Below are 19,534 nucleotides of genomic sequence, written 5' to 3'. Positions count from 1 at the left end.
GGGTCACTGCAGCGGAGGCTCCGGTTTCTTCCTAAGGTCAGTCACACACACACCGCCCTCCGGGATCACGAGGCCGCTGATGGGGGCGGGCCGTGTGCGCACTGGCGTGGACACTGATTACTGGGCAGCCGCTCCACTAGCCACCAGGGACAGTTAAGGAGCACAGCTCTGGGGTTTTTTCTCCTATATTAACCCCATTTTGTACTACCCGCAGTGCATTGTGATAGGTAATGGGGCCTAATTCAGGTTGGATCGCAATCCAACTGCAAAAACTGCTAAGAGCATACGCATCCGCCTGCATTTTCTGCGGCACCCCGCAGATAATGCGATCACCTCTGCCTGTGAATCGGTGAAGGGGGGGGGGAGGGGGGTCAACAACACTCCATTTCCAAGTCGGAGATGGAGCGGTGCGGGGGCACGGTTTCAAAATGGGGTCGGCAACGGAGAAACAGGAGGCGTGGCCAGAGCAGCTGCATGACATCACATGGGCCGGACTCTGCCAGTGGAGCCCCAGCGTCATGAGGTAGATTTTGTAGAGGCCGGGGAGGACTTCTGTTCCTGGGAACTAGCTGTGTTGTGCAGCTTTATTCCTCTGCCCCTACCTCTGGCAAGAAAGGACGCACCTCGCACTTTCTTGTTTCTTTGTGACCGAAAGGACTGCATTTGATAGTGCGGAGCTTTCTTATGCTGTGAGGGAACATAAGGTAAAAAATTTGATTTTCCAACTGTAGCTGTGCGTGTTAATGCTTTGTCCATCCTATGGGAGGATTTCCATCGTAACCTATCCGTTGATGGAAAAGGATACGCCATAAGAATCCTTTTGGAAATCTGCAGTCTTTTATCTGGAGATTCCCAAGCTTTTTCACATAACTCGTTCAGCTCGTGTGACCCCCTCAAAGGTTACCTCAGGCTTCTTTCCCTTGTACATATGTACCCTCTTGTCAGGGACAGGGGGTTCCTCTGTGATGTGCAAAACATCTTTTATTGCCATAATCATATATCGAATGGATTTTGCCAATTTTGGCTGTAACTTTGCATCATCGTAATCGACACTGGAGTCAGAATCCGTGTCGGTATCTGTGTCAACAATCTGGGATAGTGGGCGCTTATGAGACCCTGACAGTCCCTGCAACATAGGATCAGGCATGGGTTGAGTCCCTGACTGTCCCAAAGCTTCAGCCTTGTCTAATCTTTTGTACAATGAGTTTACACTAGCATTTAAAACATTCCACATATCCATCCAATCAGGTGTCAGCGGAGACACCACATTCATTTGCTCCCGCTCCTCTCTAATATAGCCTTCTTCCTCAGACATGTCGACACACGTGTACCGACACACCACACACACAGGGAATGCTTTTTCTGAAGACATTTTCCCCACAAGGCCCTTTGGAGAGACAGAGAGAGAGTATGCCAGCACACTCCCCAGCGCTATATAACCCAGGAATAACACAGTAACTTAATGTTTGTCCAGTAGCGCTGCTGTATGTAATTTGCGCCGAATTATGTGCCCCCCCTCTCTTTTCAACCCTCTTCTCTACCGTGGTATAAGCAGGGGAGAGTCCGGGGAGCTTCCTCTCAGCGGTGCTGTGGAGAAAAAATGGCGCTGGTGAGTGCTGAGGGAGAAGCCCCGCCCCCTCGGCGGCGGGCTTCTGTCCCGCTTAAACTGTAAAATTGGTGGGGGCTCATACATATATACAGTGCCCAGCTGTATATATGTTATATTTTTGCCAAAAAGAGGTTTATATTGCTGCCCAGGGCGCCCCCCCTGCGCCCTGCACCCTTACAGTGACCGGAGTATGTGAGGTGTATGGGAGCAATGGCGCACAGCTGTAGTGCTGTGCGCTACCTCAGTGAAGATCATGAACTCTGTGGAGCCCGTCTATCCCCATGGTCCTTACGGAGTCCCCAGCATCCTCTAGGACGTTAGAGAAACTAGGATTTTAATACCTACCGGTAAATCCTTTTCTCTTAGTCTGTTGAGGATGCTGGGCACCCGTCCCAGTGTGTACTGTGTCTGCAGTTATTAAATGGCCCTTAACTCCAGAACATTTATGTGGAGACAACTTTCCTGACTTGACCATCTTCCTTGGACGTTTTCCCCCTGTGTGACTGCTCCCCAGCCTCGGAGGGTTGCATCTGTGGTCCCTAGGATCCAGTCCTGGATCCCGAACCATCGCCCCTCTAGGAGGTGAGAACTGTGCAGCCACCAATGGAGTGAGATTCTGGTCTTGGAAGACAGGATTATCCTCCGGTGCATGTGTAGGTGGGATCCGGACCACTTGTCCAACAGGTCCCACTGGAACACTCTGGCATGGAACCTGCCAAACTGAATGGTCTCGTAGGCCACAACCATCTTCCCCAGCAACAGAATGCATTGATGGATTAACACTCTTGCTGGTTTCAGAATTTGTTTGACCAGACTCTGGATCTCCATAGCCTTTCCAGTGGAAGAAAACCTCTTCTGTGTCCAGTATGTGTTATGATTCCAGCACTCTGGTCAGAGAAGATCTTATGGCAAGGACCGGAGCACTGGAACGGAATGCTGGGGAAGGGAGCAGGACAGGAAAATAGCCCTTGGCGCCCTAACTCTGTTGTCTCACCCGTGTTGTCAGAAATCCCCTGCGAGACTATGGTTTCTTGAGCCCTTGGCAGCCGCGTTTGAAGGGCGGATTATGTCTGCCCAACTTCGATGCCCCCCGGTCTTAATGAGAGACAAAGGGAAACCCGAGACAGGGTGATAACAAGAGGCCCTCTAACTAAACAACCAGGCCAGGGGCTAAGCAAACTCAAAACTATAATATGTGCTGAGAAACCGCCAGGAAAAAGGACAACCAAAATATCCACTTGTCCAATTCTCCTACCCGGCACCGCCGAGTACCAGAGAGGACTTGTGGAAGCGGAACCCTCCGCAAATGCTCCAAACACAAAATATAAAAGGTAAAGCGGCTGAGCCGCAACACACGGCAGAGCCGCAACTCACGAACACCACTGGATATAAAACGGTGATCAGTCAGGACTCCAGGGAACCAAACGACCTCTTGGGATGAGATGACAACTCCCGAATACCGGACTTCTGCGGACTGGAATGACCGGATACAGCAGGACTGGAAACAGACTCTCAGCAAACAAAGGCAGCATGCAGGAAGCTATTACCGGCATCTGTGAGAAGCCCTGGGAGTGTATTTAACAAGGAGTCCTCCAATCAGCTGCTAAAGGCTGATTAGAATAAATGCCGTGCAGCTGCCTTGCTGCACGGCCAGAGAGCAGGTGAATATCTTAATTTCCTAAAGCCTAGCAACGGGGAACGCGGTCCACCAGTGGCGTCCCCGTTGCTAGGGTCCGTGCGGCTCAGCGCGCCCGGCGTCTAGCATTGCTAGGGAGCCGGCGGCTGTACGTGCATGGCATCTCTAGTTGATAGGCGGGCCGCGCAGACCATCAAGCGGACCCCGGCGCCTAACAGTACCCCCCCCTTGAGGAGGGGTCAAGGAACCCCTAAAGCCAGGTTTCTGAGGAAATTCCCGAAAAAATGCCCTCTTGAGCCTCGGGGCATGAAGATCCTTATCCAGGACCCAAGACCTTTCCTCCGGACCATAGCCTTTCCAGTGAACCAGAAAATACAGCCGATCCCGGGACAATTTGGAATCGAGAACCTTCTCTACCAAGAACTCCTGTTGTCCCTGTACATCCACTGGAGATCTACCCTGAGAGATCTTCCGAGGAAATCTACTGGAAGAAACGTATTGTTTCAACAGGGAACAATGAAACGTATTTCCAATCCTGAGAGATCTTGGTAAACGTAACCGAAAGGCAACTGGGTTGACTCTTTTAATAATAAGAAATGGCCCAATAAATTTGGGTCCCAGTCTAGCTGAGGATTGTCGAAGCCTGATGTTGCGAGTCGACAACCACACCCTATCTCCCACCTTAAAAGTGCAAGGACGTCGGAGCCTGTCAGAAAATTTCTTCTCTCGAAAGGCCGCTTTTCTGAGAGCAAGGTGCACCTTTTTCCAAATGGCTCTGAGATGGGAGGTTAAGGTAAGCGAGGAGACTGAGGAATGATGAAAAAAAGAATTAGATCTGGGGTGAAAACCAAAAACTGAAAAGAATGGAGACTCTTTAGTGGAGGAATGACAAGAATTATTGTAAGCAAATTCAGCCAACGGAAGAAACTCGGACCAATCATTCTGGAGTTTGGCTGAATACAAGCGCAAATATTGTTTCAATGATTGGTTAACTCGTTCGGTTTGCCCGTTGGATTGTGGGTGGTAACCGGATGTTAACGACAATTTCATCTTCAATGAGGCACAAAAACATTTCCAGAATTGTGCGATGAATTGTGGACCCCGATCAGAAACAATATCAGTAGGCAACCCATGAAGCCTGAATACATGGCGGAGAAACAAAACTGCCAACCCTTGGGCAGAAGGCAATCGGGGAAGAGCAATAAAATGAGCCATTTTACTAAAACGGTCCACTACCACCCATATGACTCGGAATCCGGCTGAAAGGGGAAGGTCAACCACAAAATCCATGGAAATATGAGACCACGGCCGGAGAGGAACATTTACGGGCATAAGTTGCCCGATGGGCAAGGAACGGGGAACCTTATGCTGTGCACAAACCTGACTTGAATAAACAAATTCCTTGACGTCTTTAGAAAGACCAGGCCACCATACTGAGCGAGAGACTAACTCCAATGTCTTAGAGACTCCTGGATGCCCTGAAACTTTGTTATCATGGAATTCCGTTAAAACAGTAACTCTCAAAAACTCAGGGACGTAAAGACGACCAGCAGGAGTAATTCTAGGAGCTTGGTGTTGAAGCTGTTTTAACTGGGTAAATAAATCTTGTGTGAGGCCCGCCCAGATGACCGAAGATGGAAGTATGGGGGTAACAGGATTGTTATTGTGAACCGGAAGAAAGCTATGTGACAGGGCATCAGCCTTAGTATTCTTGGAACCAGGCCTGAAAGTGATTATAAATTTGAAACGCGTAAAAAATAATGCCCAACGTGCCTGCCGGGCATTAAGCCGCTTAGCCGATTCAATCTATTGCAGGTTCTTATGGTCAGTCAATACCGAAATAGTATGTTTTGCTCCCTCCAGCCAATGCCTCCACTCCTCGAAAGCCCATTTTACCGCCAGTAACTCCCGATTACCAACGTCATAGTTGGATTCAGCGGAGGAGAATTTCCTGGACATAAAGGCACAAGGATGTAACTCCAGAGACTCCGGATCCTTTTGAGAAAGGATAGCCCCCACTCCAACCTCCGAGGCATCAACCTCCACCACAAAGGGCAATTCCGGATTAGGATGTCAGAGGACTGGAGCCGAGACAAAGGCTTGTTTCAAGGCCCGGAAGGACAACTCAGCTTCACGCGACCAGTTGGTAGGATCCGCTCCTTTCTTTGTCAGAGCTACAATGGGAGCAACCAGGTCAGAAAAAGAATGAATGAACCTCCTATAATAATTCGCAAACCCTAAAAAACGCTTAATTGCTTTTAAATTGGTGGGTTGCGCCCAACTAAGGATGGCCTGGAGTTTCTTTGGTTCCATGGAAAATTATGTACCCTAAAAAAGATACTTCCGTGACATGAAACTCACACTTCTCCAGCTTGGCATATAAATGATTCTCACATAACTTTTGAAGAACCAGACGCACCTGGGTAACATGTTGTTCCATTGATTTAGAAAAAATCAGGATGTCGTCTAAGTAAACGACCACGAATTTCCCTAGGAAGTCACGGAGCACATCGTTAATGAGGTCTTGAAAAACTGCCGGAGCATTGGACAGGCCGAACGGCATCACCAGGTATTCGTAGTGACCCGACTGAGTACTGAAGGCCGTTTTCCACTCATCTCCAGATTTAATTCGGATGAGGTTGTACGCTCCTCTAAGGTCAATTTTAGAAAAAATCACAGCAGAACGTAACTGATCAAAGAGTACAGAAATCAACGGCAAAGGATAGGTGTTTTTAACTGAGATCTTATTCAGGGCTCTAAAATCAATGCAAGGTCTAAGCGAGCCATCCTTTTTCTCCACAAAGAAGAAGCCTGCACTTAAAGGAGATTTTGATGGTCTAATAAATCCTTTCTCAAGGCTCTCCTTTACATAATCATTCATAGCCGCAGTTTCTGGCCCGGATAATGCATATAATCTTCCCTTTGGCAATGCGGCACCAGGAATTAACTCAATAGCACAATCATAAGGCCGATGGGGAGGCAGAATGTCCGCATTGCCTTTGGAGAAAACATCAGCAAACTCCTGGTATTCCACCGGAATGAGTTCTGGAATGATAGCTGCTACTCTGACTGGAAACGTGATACATTCCTTATCACAAAAAGTACCCCAATGTGAAATCTTCCCCGACCGCCAATCAATGGTGGGATTATGAAAGGCCAGCCAAGGGTGACCCAGAACAACTGGAACTGCTGGGCAATGTGTAAGAAAGAACTCGATTTTCTCGGAATGTAGAGCTCCTACTGTAAGTAGTACAGGGGGTGTACGGAGAGAAATAATCCCATTAGACAGCGGACTCCCATCTAAGCCATGCATGGTGACACACCTACCCTACAAGGTGAAAAAGCCTGAGGTAACCTTTGAGGGGGTCACATGAGCTGAACGAGTTATGTGAAAAAGCTTGGGAATCTCCAGATAAAAGACTGCAGATTTCCAAAAGGATTCTTATGGCGTATCCTTTCCCATCAATGGATAGGTTACGATGGGAATCCTACCCTAGGGTGGACAAAGCATTAACACGCTTATCCAAGAAGGTAGCCCTCCCGTCCCAGTATACGGCTACCCTCAAAGAGTCTGCTGACCGCAAACAGGAGATTACCCTGAAGTCCATTTATACACATTCAGGTACCTTACTCAGACCGGCAATTGCGTCGGCCTGGGTGTGTAGTGCTGTAGCGGCATGGACGGATACCTTATCTGAGGGGATGGATACCCTAGATAAGGATACTATTTTATTGACCCTGGGGCATATAAGAGATGCTGTCCTATATATGTGTGTATGCAAACTACAGGTGGTGCTGCAGGGCTCACACCCTTTTACTTGTCTTGTAGAGCAACTCTGGAGCTGTTTCTGGGTCCAGCTGCTGCAAGAAATCAGCTTGAATGCTTCAGGGGCTGGGGCATGGCCAACATGAGCCCACACTGATGGGGGGTGGGGGTGTATAAAGCGATTTAGGGGTCATCCAAGCGCAACCCCACAAAGGCCGCCATGCCCTGCGTGACCCTTTTCTCTTTTCATATGCAGACGAGGGTTGCAGCCAACTATGCCCACTGCTTGGATGACATCACTATATGCAAATCCATCTGCTGCAGGCCTTCCCCCAGGAATGCTTGCAGTAGTTGTTGCATTTGGTTTGTTGTTTGGGGGTGCTTCAGTATTAGGCAGCCTTCTGCCCTCCCACATTCGTCTGAAAATGTGTTCTCCCTGCAGTTGTTGTTCCCAGATGAGAGTTCCCTTGTGCTTCCTCAGTTGAATCTCCTTAACTTGACAGGGGTGTGCCCGAGCAGCCGCCCTCCACAGCCCTATCCCAACACATACTTATCTTGCATATGAGATCTCTTGATCATGAAGATAGTTCTCACAGGGTGAGGTTCATCCATTACATTTTAAAGTAGGAAGGTACAAATTACATATTCAAATTACATATATGTGCTGGATTCAAATGTTTTCCCCCCTTCCTTTCTCAATTGTGCCCATCAGCAGCTATTCTAATGTTGCTGCCAATGGGTGTGACGCATTCATTTCTTCTGTGGGGTACACTGGACTCCACAAGGATTCACATTGTATATGTACACCAGAGTAGGATCTTGATCTGAGGCACCAACAGGCTCAAAGCTTTTGACTGTTCCCAAGATGCTCAGCGCCCCCTCCTCTATAACCTCGCTTCCATGAACAGGGAGCTCAGTTTGTAGTTGGTGCCTTCAGTAGCAGGCCACTTAACAGGGGGCTGCCTCAGGCAGCCTATTCTTAGCTATTAATTTTGGCAAGAAAAGAAGAACTTTTTTTATAAGAATCTACAAGGGCTGCAGCAGGCTAGGTCTAATAGACCTCTTTACTGCAGCTCCATCACTCCCAGTGGCGCAGTATACTCCCGTGCCCCGGTTGCTGGGTCACTGCAGCGGAGGCTCCGGTTTCTTCCTAAGGTCAGTCACACACACACCGCCCTCCGGGATCACGAGGCCGCTGATGGGGGCGGGCCGTGTGCGCACTGGCGTGGACACTGATTACTGGGCAGCCGCTCCACTAGCCACCAGGGACAGTTAAGGAGCACAGCTCTGGGGTTTTTTCTCCTATATTAACCCCATTTTGTACTACCCGCAGTGCATTGTGATAGGTAATGGGGCCTAATTCAGGTTGGATCGCAATCCAACTGCAAAAACTGCTAAGAGCATACGCATCCGCCTGCATTTTCTGCGGCACCCCGCAGATAATGCGATCACCTCTGCCTGTGAATCGGTGAAGGGGGGGGGGGAGGGGGGTCAACAACACTCCATTTCCAAGTCGGAGATGGAGCGGTGCGGGGGCACGGTTTCAAAATGGGGTCGGCAACGGAGAAACAGGAGGCGTGGCCAGAGCAGCTGCATGACATCACATGGGCCGGACTCTGCCAGTGGAGCCCCAGCGTCATGAGGTAGATTTTGTAGAGGCCGGGGAGGACTTCTGTTCCTGGGAACTAGCTGTGTTGTGCAGCTTTATTCCTCTGCCCCTACCTCTGGCAAGAAAGGACGCACCTCGCACTTTCTTGTTTCTTTGTGACCGAAAGGACTGCATTTGATAATGCGGAGCTTTCTTATGCTGTGAGGGAACATAAGGTAAAAAATTTGATTTTCCAACTGTAGCTGTGCGTGTTAATGCTTTGTCCATCCTACGGGAGGATTTCCATCGTAACCTATCCGTTGATGGAAAAGGATACGCCATAAGAATCCTTTTGGAAATCTGCAGTCTTTTATCTGGAGATTCCCAAGCTTTTTCACATAACTCGTTCAGCTCGTGTGACCCCCTCAAAGGTTACCTCAGGCTTCTTTCCCTTGTACATATGTACCCTCTTGTCAGGGACAGGGGGTTCCTCTGTGATGTGCAAAACATCTTTTATTGCCATAATCATATATCGAATGGATTTTGCCAATTTTGGCTGTAACTTTGCATCATCGTAATCGACACTGGAGTCAGAATCCGTGTCGGTATCTGTGTCAACAATCTGGGATAGTGGGCGCTTATGAGACCCTGACAGTCCCTGCAACATAGGATCAGGCATGGGTTGAGTCCCTGACTGTCCCAAAGCTTCAGCCTTGTCTAATCTTTTGTACAATGAGTTTACACTAGCATTTAAAACATTCCACATATCCATCCAATCAGGTGTCAGCGGAGACACCACATTCATTTGCTCCCGCTCCTCTCTAATATAGCCTTCTTCCTCAGACATGTCGACACACGAGTACCGACACACCACACACACAGGGAATACTTTTTCTGAAGACATTTTCCCCACAAGGCCCTTTGGAGAGACAGAGAGAGAGTATGCCAGCACACTCCCCAGCGCTATATAACCCAGGAATAACACAGTAACTTAATGTTTGTCCAGTAGCGCTGCTGTATGTAATTTGCGCCGAATTATGTGCCCCCCCTCTCTTTTCAACCCTCTTCTCTACCGTGGTATAAGCAGGGGAGAGTCCGGGGAGCTTCCTCTCAGCGGTGCTGTGGAGAAAAAATGGCGCTGGTGAGTGCTGAGGGAGAAGCCCCGCCCCCTCGGCGGCGGGCTTCTGTCCCGCTTAAACTGTAAAATTGGTGGGGGCTCATACATATATACAGTGCCCAGCTGTATATATGTTATATTTTTGCCAAAAAGAGGTTTATATTGCTGCCCAGGGCGCCCCCCCTGCGCCCTGCACCCTTACAGTGACCGGAGTATGTGAGGTGTATGGGAGCAATGGCGCACAGCTGCAGTGCTGTGCGCTACCTCAGTGAAGATCATGAACTCTGTGGAGCCCGTCTATCCCCATGGTCCTTACGGAGTCCCCAGCATCCTCTAGGACGTTAGAGAAACTAGGATTTTAATACCTACCGGTAAATCCTTTTCTCTTAGTCTGTTGAGGATGCTGGGCACCCGTCCCAGTGTGTACTGTGTCTGCAGTTATTAAATGGCCCTTAACTCCAGAACATTTATGTGGAGACAACTTTCCTGACTTGACCATCTTCCTTGGACGTTTTCCCCCTGTGTGACTGCTCCCCAGCCTCGGAGGGTTGCATCTGTGGTCCCTAGGATCCAGTCCTGGATCCCGAACCATCGCCCCTCTAGGAGGTGAGAACTGTGCAGCCACCAATGGAGTGAGATTCTGGTCTTGGAAGACAGGATTATCCTCCGGTGCATGTGTAGGTGGGATCCGGACCAATTGTCCAACAGGTCCCACTGGAACACTCTGGCATGGAACCTGCCAAACTGAATGGTCTCGTAGGCCACAACCATCTTCCCCAGCAACTGAATGCATTGATGGATTAACACTCTTGCTGGTTTCAGAATTTGTTTGACCAGACTCTGGATCTCCATAGCCTTTCCAGTGGAAGAAAACCTCTTCTGTGTCCAGTATGTGTTATGATTCCAGCACTCTGGTCAGAGAAGATCTTATGGCAAGGACCGGAGCACTGGAACGGAATGCTGGGGAAGGGAGCAGGACAGGAAAATAGCCCTTGGCGCCCTAACTCTGTTGTCTCACCCGTGTTGTCAGAAATCCCCTGCGAGACTATGGTTTCTTGAGCCCTTGGCAACCGCGTTTGAAGGGCGGATTATGTCTGCCCAACTTCGATGCCCCCCGGTCTTAATGAGAGACAAAGGGAAACCCGAGACAGGGTGATAACAAGAGGCCCTCTAACTAAACAACCAGGCCAGGGGCTAAGCAAACTCAAAACTATAATATGTGCTGAGAAACCGCCAGGAAAAAGGACAACCAAAATATCCACTTGTCCAATTCTCCTACCCGGCACCGCCGAGTACCAGAGAGGACTTGTGGAAGCGGAACCCTCCGCAAATGCTCCAAACACAAAATATAAAAGGTAAAGCGGCTGAGCCGCAACACACGGCAGAGCCGCAACTCACGAACACCACTGGATATAAAACGGTGATCAGTCAGGACTCCAGGGAACCAAACGACCTCTTGGGATGAGATGACAACTCCCGAATACCGGACTTCTGCGGACTGGAATGACCGGATACAGCAGGACTGGAAACAGACTCTCAGCAAACAAAGGCAGCATGCAGGAAGCTATTACCGGCATCTGTGAGAAGCCCTGGGAGTGTATTTAACAAGGAGTCCTCCAATCAGCTGCTAAAGGCTGATTAGAATAAATGCCGTGCAGCTGCCTTGCTGCACGGCCAGAGAGCAGGTGAATATCTTAATTTCCTAAAGCCTAGCAACGGGGAACGCGGTCCACCAGTGGCGTCCCCGTTGCTAGGGTCCGTGCGGCTCAGCGCGCCCGGCGTCTAGCATTGCTAGGGAGCCGGCGGCTGTACGTGCATGGCATCTCTAGTTGCTAGGCGCCGGGCCGCGCAGACCATCAAGCGGACCCCGGCGCCTAACAGTACCCCCCCCTTGAGGAGGGGTCAAGGAACCCCTAAAGCCAGGTTTCTGAGGAAATTCCCGGAAAAATGCCCTCTTGAGCCTCGGGGCATGAAGATCCTTATCCAGGACCCAAGACCTTTCCTCCGGACCATAGCCTTTCCAGTGAACCAGAAAATACAGCCGATCCCGGGACAATTTGGAATCGAGAACCTTCTCTACCAAGAACTCCTGTTGTCCCTGTACATCCACTGGAGATCTACCCTGAGAGATCTTCCGAGGAAATCTACTGGAAGAAACGTATTGTTTCAACAGGGAACAATGAAACGTATTTCCAATCCTGAGAGATCTTGGTAAACGTAACCGAAAGGCAACTGGGTTGACTCTTTTAATAATAAGAAATGGCCCAATAAATTTGGGTCCCAGTCTAGCTGAGGATTGTCGAAGCCTGATGTTGCGAGTCGACAACCACACCCTATCTCCCACCTTAAAAGTGCAAGGACGTCGGAGCCTGTCAGAAAATTTCTTCTCTCGAAAGGCCGCTTTTCTGAGAGCAAGGTGCACCTTTTTCCAAATGGCTCTGAGATGGGAGGTTAAGGTAAGCGAGGAGACTGAGGAATGATGAAAAAAAGAATTAGCTCTGGGGTGAAAACCAAAAACTGAAAAGAATGGAGACTCTTTAGTGGAGGAATGACAAGAATTATTGTAAGCAAATTCAGCCAACGGAAGAAACTCGGACCAATCATTCTGGAGTTTGGCTGAATACAAGCGCAAATATTGTTTCAATGATTGGTTAACTCGTTCGGTTTGCCCGTTGGATTGTGGGTGGTAACCGGATGTTAACGACAATTTCATCTTCAATGAGGCACAAAAACATTTCCAGAATTGTGCGATGAATTGTGGACCCCGATCAGAAACAATATCAGTAGGCAACCCATGAAGCCTGAATACATGGCGGAGAAACAAAACTGCCAACCCTTGGGCAGAAGGCAATCGGGGAAGAGCAATAAAATGAGCCATTTTACTAAAACGGTCCACTACCACCCATATGACTCGGAATCCGGCTGAAAGGGGAAGGTCAACCACAAAATCCATGGAAATATGAGACCACGGCCGGAGAGGAACATTTACGGGCATAAGTTGCCCGATGGGCAAGGAACGGGGAACCTTATGCTGTGCACAAACCTGACTTGAATAAACAAATTCCTTGACGTCTTTAGAAAGACCAGGCCACCATACTGAGCGAGAGACTAACTCCAATGTCTTAGAGACTCCTGGATGCCCTGAAACTTTGTTATCATGGAATTCCGTTAAAACAGTAACTCTCAAAAACTCAGGGACGTAAAGACGACCAGCAGGAGTAATTCTAGGAGCTTGGTGTTGAAGCTGTTTTAACTGGGTAAATAAATCTTGTGTGAGGCCCGCCCAGATGACCGAAGATGGAAGTATGGGGGTAACAGGATTGTTATTGTGAACCGGAAGAAAGCTATGTGACAGGGCATCAGCCTTAGTATTCTTGGAACCAGGCCTGAAAGTGATTATAAATTTGAAACGCGTAAAAAATAATGCCCAACGTGCCTGCCGGGCATTAAGCCGCTTAGCCGATTCAATCTATTGCAGGTTCTTATGGTCAGTCAATACCGAAATAGTATGTTTTGCTCCCTCCAGCCAATGCCTCCACTCCTCGAAAGCCCATTTTACCGCCAGTAACTCCCGATTACCAACGTCATAGTTGGATTCAGCGGAGGAGAATTTCCTGGACATAAAGGCACAAGGATGTAACTCCAGAGACTCCGGATCCTTTTGAGAAAGGATAGCCCCCACTCCAACCTCCGAGGCATCAACCTCCACCACAAAGGGCAATTCCGGATTAGGATGTCAGAGGACTGGAGCCGAGACAAAGGCTTGTTTCAAGGCCCGGAAGGACAACTCAGCTTCACGCGACCAGTTGGTAGGATCCGCTCCTTTCTTTGTCAGAGCTACAATGGGAGCAACCAGGTCAGAAAAAGAATGAATAAACCTCCTATAATAATTCGCAAACCCTAAAAAACGCTTAATTGCTTTTAAATTGGTGGGTTGCGCCCAACTAAGGATGGCCTGGAGTTTCTTTGGTTCCATGGAAAATTATGTACCCTAAAAAAGATACTTCCGTGACATGAAACTCACACTTCTCCAGCTTGGCATATAAATGATTCTCACATAACTTTTGAAGAACCAGACGCACCTGGGTAACATGTTGTTCCATTGATTTAGAAAAAATCAGGATGTCGTCTAAGTAAACGACCACGAATTTCCCTAGGAAGTCACGGAGCACATCGTTAATGAGGTCTTGAAAAACTGCCGGAGCATTGGACAGGCCGAACGGCATCACCAGGTATTCGTAGTGACCCGACTGAGAACTGAAGGCCGTTTTCCACTCATCTCCAGATTTAATTCGGATGAGGTTGTACGCTCCTCTAAGGTCAATTTTAGAAAAAATCACAGCAGAACGTAACTGATCAAAGAGTACAGAAATCAACGGCAAAGGATAGGTGTTTTTAACTGAGATCTTATTCAGGGCTCTAAAATCAATGCAAGGTCTAAGCGAGCCATCCTTTTTCTCCACAAAGAAGAAGCCTGCACTTAAAGGAGATTTTGATGGTCTAATAAATCCTTTCTCAAGGCTCTCCTTTACATAATCATTCATAGCCGCAGTTTCTGGCCCGGATAATGCATATAATCTTCCCTTTGGCAATGCGGCACCAGGAATTAACTCAATAGCACAATCATAAGGCCGATGGGGAGGCAGAATGTCCGCATTGCCTTTGGAGAAAACATCAGCAAACTCCTGGTATTCCACCGGAATGAGTTCTGGAATGATAGCTGCTACTCTGACTGGAAACGTGATACATTCCTTATCACAAAAAGTACCCCAATGTGAAATCTTCCCCGACCGCCAATCAATGGTGGGATTATGAAAGGCCAGCCAAGGGTGACCCAGAACAACTGGAACTGCTGGGCAATGTGTAAGAAAGAACTCGATTTTCTCGGAATGTAGAGCTCCTACTGTAAGTAGTACAGGGGGTGTACGGAGAGAAATAATCCCATTAGACAGCGGACTCCCATCTAAGCCATGCATGGTGACACACCTACCCAAAGGTAACTGAGGAATGCCTAAGGCCTTAGCCCAAGTTAAATCCATAAAGTTTCCTGCAGCTCCACTGTCAACAAAAGCCGACACCAAAGAACTGAGGCTGCCAAAGGAAACTTTAACTGGGACTAAAAGGGAGTTATTCGAGGAGATAAGCTGCAGACCTAGGTGAACCCCCTCACAATTCACCTGGTCAAAGCGTTTCCCGACTTGTTCGGACAATTACGAGCAAAATGTCCCTTACCCCCACAGTACAGACAAAGACCAGAATTTTGCCTTCTGGCTCTTTCTTCAGGAGACAGCCGGGAGAGACCCATCTGCATGGTCTCCTCTACGTCTTCAGGAATGGAATATACACACGGACTTGTCCTTACAGGTGCTCCTTTTTCAGCCCTCCGCTCTCTGAGACGACGATCAATCTTAATAGAAAGCTCCATGAGTTTATCGAGAGTCTCAGGAGCAGGGTACTGAAGGAGACTGTCTTTTATAGACTCTGATAAGCCGAGGCGAAACTGACTGCGCAGGGCTGGGTCATTCCAGCCACAGTCGTTCGACCAACGGCGAAACTCCGTACAATAAACCTCTGCAGGATTTCTACCCTGTCTGAGAGGGCGCAACTGACTTTCAGCGGACGCCTCTCTATCAGGGTCATCATACAAGAGCCCTAAAGACTCAAAAAAAGCGTCAATTGACAACAATGCCGGATCCTCTGCTCTTAAACCAAATGCCCAGGTCTGAGGATCCCCCTGGAGCAAAGAAATAATAAACCCGACCCGCTGAGATTCAGTACCCGAGGAAGTCGGTCTTAAACGAAAATAAAGTTTACAGGATTCTTTAAAATTAAAAAACTCTTTTCTATCACCAGAAAAACGGTCAGGCAAATGCATCTTTGGTTCAGGGACTACCCTTGGGGAAGCTCGCAAAAGATCTTCCTGCGACTTCACCCGAAGAGAAAGATCCTGAACCATCTGAGTAAGTTCTTGAATCTGGCTGACTAAGAGCTGACCAGGATTTGGCCCTAAACCTGTTGGATTCATGAGGCCGATAAACTCTCACAAAACTGAATGAGAAAAAATTAAACCCCGTTTAATTTTAAGTTTTGGTATGGCCGGTAATAATGTTATGATTCCAGCACTCTGGTCAGAGAAGATCTTATGGCAAGGACTGGAGCACTGGAACGGAATGCTGGGGAAGGGAGCAGGACAGGAAAATAGCCCCTGGCGCCCTAACTCTGTTGTCTCACCCGTGTTGTCAGAAATCCCCTGCAAGACTATGGTTTCTTGAGCCCTTGGCAGCCGCGTTTGAAGGGCGGATTATGTCTGCCCAACTTCGATGCCCCCCCGGTCTTAATGAGAGACAAAGGGAAACCTGAGACAGGGTGATAACAAGAGGCCCTCTAACTAAACAACCAGGCCAGGGGCTAAGCAAACTCAAAACTATAATAAGTAGACAAGTCAAAATTTCAAACCCCCTGTTATGGTGTAGGGTACCTGGCCTTCTCTGATGTAATCAGAGTTAGATTTGATTCAGTGATTTTATAAAAACAGCTAGGAAGCACAATTTAGCAGTGGGTTGCAGAGAAAAAAAATATGCTGGCAGAAAAATCCAATTGAGTGATTAAACAGCTCTTCATTTTCTGGCTTTATTTTTATGCTAACAAATTTGTTCTCTGAAAAGTGTCCACAAAGCTAAGTCTCTGATTAACACCTTTGTAAGGATGGTTTTTCACCTATTACTAAATTAAACTTGCTTCATTGGAAAGGCAGCAAGATGCATCCTCATTTCAATGGTAAGTCAACCTTCTTGCCCTATGTTCCCTGTCAACGGATGAAGACGCATCATTATCTACCGCAGTCATTTTGGCCCAATAGATATGCAAGAAGTTTAGATTCCCCTTTCTTTGCAGGTAGAGGAAGGAAAAGGAAGAGGTCTGTAGCCTCTTCAAGATCGCAGGACCAGAGATTGTCCTCTGCTTCTGCCAAATCCACTGCATGACACTGGGGCTTTCTTGCAGGAGCCCACACCAGTGGGGGCACGTCTAAAACTCTTCAGTCAGTTCTGGATTCATTCGGACCTGGACTCGTGGGTTTTACAAATAGTGTCCCAAGGGTACAAACTGGGGTTTCAAGACGTTCCCCCTCACCGATTGTTCAAATTGGCCTTAGTCAGCAGGGAGAAGGTTTTTATTCAAGCCTCTTCGTGGTCCCGAAGCCGGACGGCTCAGTCAGACCAATCTTAAATCTGAAATCCCTCAATTTCTTCCTAAAGAAATTCAATTTCAAGATGGAATTTCTCAGGGCAGTGATCTCCAGTCCGGAGGACGGAGATTTCATGGTTTTGGTAGACATAAAGGATGCCTACTTACATGTTCCCATTTAGCCACTGCCTCAAGCTACCTAAGGTTTGCAATTCAGGATTGTCATTACCAATTTCAGACATTGCCGTTTGGTCTGTCCACGGCTCCGAGGATTTTCACCAGGGTGATGGCGGAAATTATGGTTCTCCTTCGCAAGCAAGGAGTCACAATTATCCCGTACTTGGATGATCTCCTGATAAAGGCGAGATCCAGGGACCAGTTGGTGCAAAACATTGCACTCTCCCTGACAGTTCTTCAACAACATGGTTGGCTCCTAAACTTGCCAAAATCGCAGTTGGTCCCAATGACGCGGTTGTTGTTTTTGGGAGTCATACTGTTAGGCGCCGGGGTCCGCTTGATGGTCTGCGCGGCCCGGCGCCTAGCAACTAGAGACGCCGTGCACGTACAGCCGCCGGCTCCCTAGCAACGCTAGACGCCGGGCGCGCTGAGCCGCACGGACCCTAGCAACGGGGACGCCACTGGCGGACCGCGTTCCCCGTTGCTAGGCTTTAGGAAATTAAGATATTCACCTGCTCTCTGGCCGTGCAGCAAGGCAGCTGCACGGCATTTATTCTAATCAGCCTTTAGCAGCTGATTGGAGGACTCCTTGTTAAATACACTCCCAGGGCTTCTCACAGACGCCGGTAATAGCTTCCTGCATGCTGCCTTTGTTTGCTGAGAGTCTGTTTCCAGTCCTGCTGTATCCGGTCATTCCAGTCCGCAGAAGTCCGGTATTCGGGAGTTGTCATCTCATCCCAAGAGTTCGTTTGGTTCCCTGGAGTCCTGACTGATCACCGTTTTATATCCAGTGGTGTTCGTGAGTTGCGGCTCTGCCGTGTGTTGCGGCTCAGCCGCTTTACCTTTTATATTTTGTGTTTGGAGCATTTGCGGAGGGTTCCGCTTCCACAAGTCCTCTCTGGTACTTGGCGGTGCCGGGTAGGAGAATTGGACAAGTGGATATTTTGGTTGTCCTTTTTCCTGGCGGTTTCTCCGCACATATTATAGTTTTGAGTTTGCTTAGCCCCTGGCCTGGTTGTTTAGTTAGAGGGCCTCTTGTTATCACCCTGTCTCAGGTTTCCCTTTGTCTCTCATTAAGACCGGGGGGCATCGAAGTTGGGCAGACATAATCCGCCCTTCAAACGCGGCTGCCAAGGGCTCAAGAAACCATAGTCTCGCAGGGGATTTCTGACAACATGGGTGAGACAACAGAGTTAGGGCGCCAGGGGCTATTTTCCTGTCCTGCTCCCTTCCCCAGCATTCCGTTCCAGTGCTCCAGTCCTTGCCATAAGATCTTCTCTGACCAGAGTGCTGGAATCATAACATTATTACCGGCCATACCAAAACTTAAAATTAAACGGGGTTTAATTTTTTCTCATTCAGTTTTGTGAGAGTTTATCGGCCTCATGAATCCAACAGGTTTAGGGCCAAATCCTGGTCAGCTCTTAGTCAGCCAGATTCAAGAACTTACTCAGATGGTTCAGGATCTTTCTCTTCGGGTGAAGTCGCAGGAAGATCTTTTGCGAGCTTCCCCAAGGGTAGTCCCTGAACCAAAGATGCATTTGCCTGACCGTTTTTCTGGTGATAGAAAAGAGTTTTTTAATTTTAAAGAATCCTGTAAACTTTATTTTCGTTTAAGACCGACTTCCTCGGGTACTGAATCTCAGCGGGTCGGGTTTATTATTTCTTTGCTCCAGGGGGATCCTCAGACCTGGGCATTTGGTTTAAGAGCAGAGGATCCGGCATTGTTGTCAATTGACGCTTTTTTTGAGTCTTTAGGGCTCTTGTATGATGACCCTGATAGAGAGGCGTCCGCTGAAAGTCAGTTGCGCGCTCTCAGACAGGGTAGAAATCCTGCAGAGGTTTGTTGTACGGAGTTTCGCCGTTGGTACCTGCCAGGTGAGATACTATGATCATGTTGGTGCTTCTCCCAGGGCAAGGCTCACCCATTGCACTCTGGGTGTGCTGCCCCTGTGATTTCCCCAAATGTGGGAAACTTGACTGCATAATTTGTGTTTCCCCTGGTCGGCTCTCGTATAATTCAGATCTCTTTGTCTCAGGTCTCTCTCCAGCCTAGTTTGCTGTCTGTTTCCACTTCTCTTTTCTTGAGCCGCTCCCTTCTATGCCCTTGCGCACTATCCTGACTTCTCCCGTCTGCTTACTTTGTGCCTTCCAACACACAATGCAAACTACAGGTAGTGCTGCAGGGCCCACACCCTTTTACTTGCCTCACAGAGCAGCTCTGGAGCTGTTACAGTGCCCAGCTGCTGCAAGAAATCAGCTTGAATGCTTCAGGGGCTGGGGCATTGCCAACATGAGCCCCACACCGAAGGAGGGTGGGGGTGTTTAATGCGAACTAAGGGTCACCCAAGCGCCGCAAAAGGCCGCCATGCCCTGCATGCCCCTTTTCTCTTTTCATATGCAGACGAGGGTTGAAGCCAACTTTGACCCACTGCTTGGATGGCATTACCATATGC

General features: G+C 48.5%; 1 non-coding gene across 1 annotated transcript; it reads left to right on the top strand.

Moving 5' to 3' along the window:
* The first annotated feature begins 18,941 nt into the window (after positions 1 to 18,941).
* On the top strand, positions 18,942 to 19,104 carry LOC134993193 (U1 spliceosomal RNA). The gene has a single exon (XR_010197076.1). It is a non-coding gene; the product is annotated as a U1 spliceosomal RNA (small nuclear RNA).
* Positions 19,105 to 19,534: the final 430 nt, after the last annotated feature.

The sequence above is a fragment of the Pseudophryne corroboree genome, unplaced genomic scaffold (assembly GCF_028390025.1).
Source record: "Pseudophryne corroboree isolate aPseCor3 unplaced genomic scaffold, aPseCor3.hap2 scaffold_1256, whole genome shotgun sequence".
Taxonomy (NCBI): Eukaryota; Metazoa; Chordata; class Amphibia; order Anura; family Myobatrachidae; genus Pseudophryne; species Pseudophryne corroboree.
This window is presented reverse-complemented; position numbering and strand designations above follow the sequence as displayed.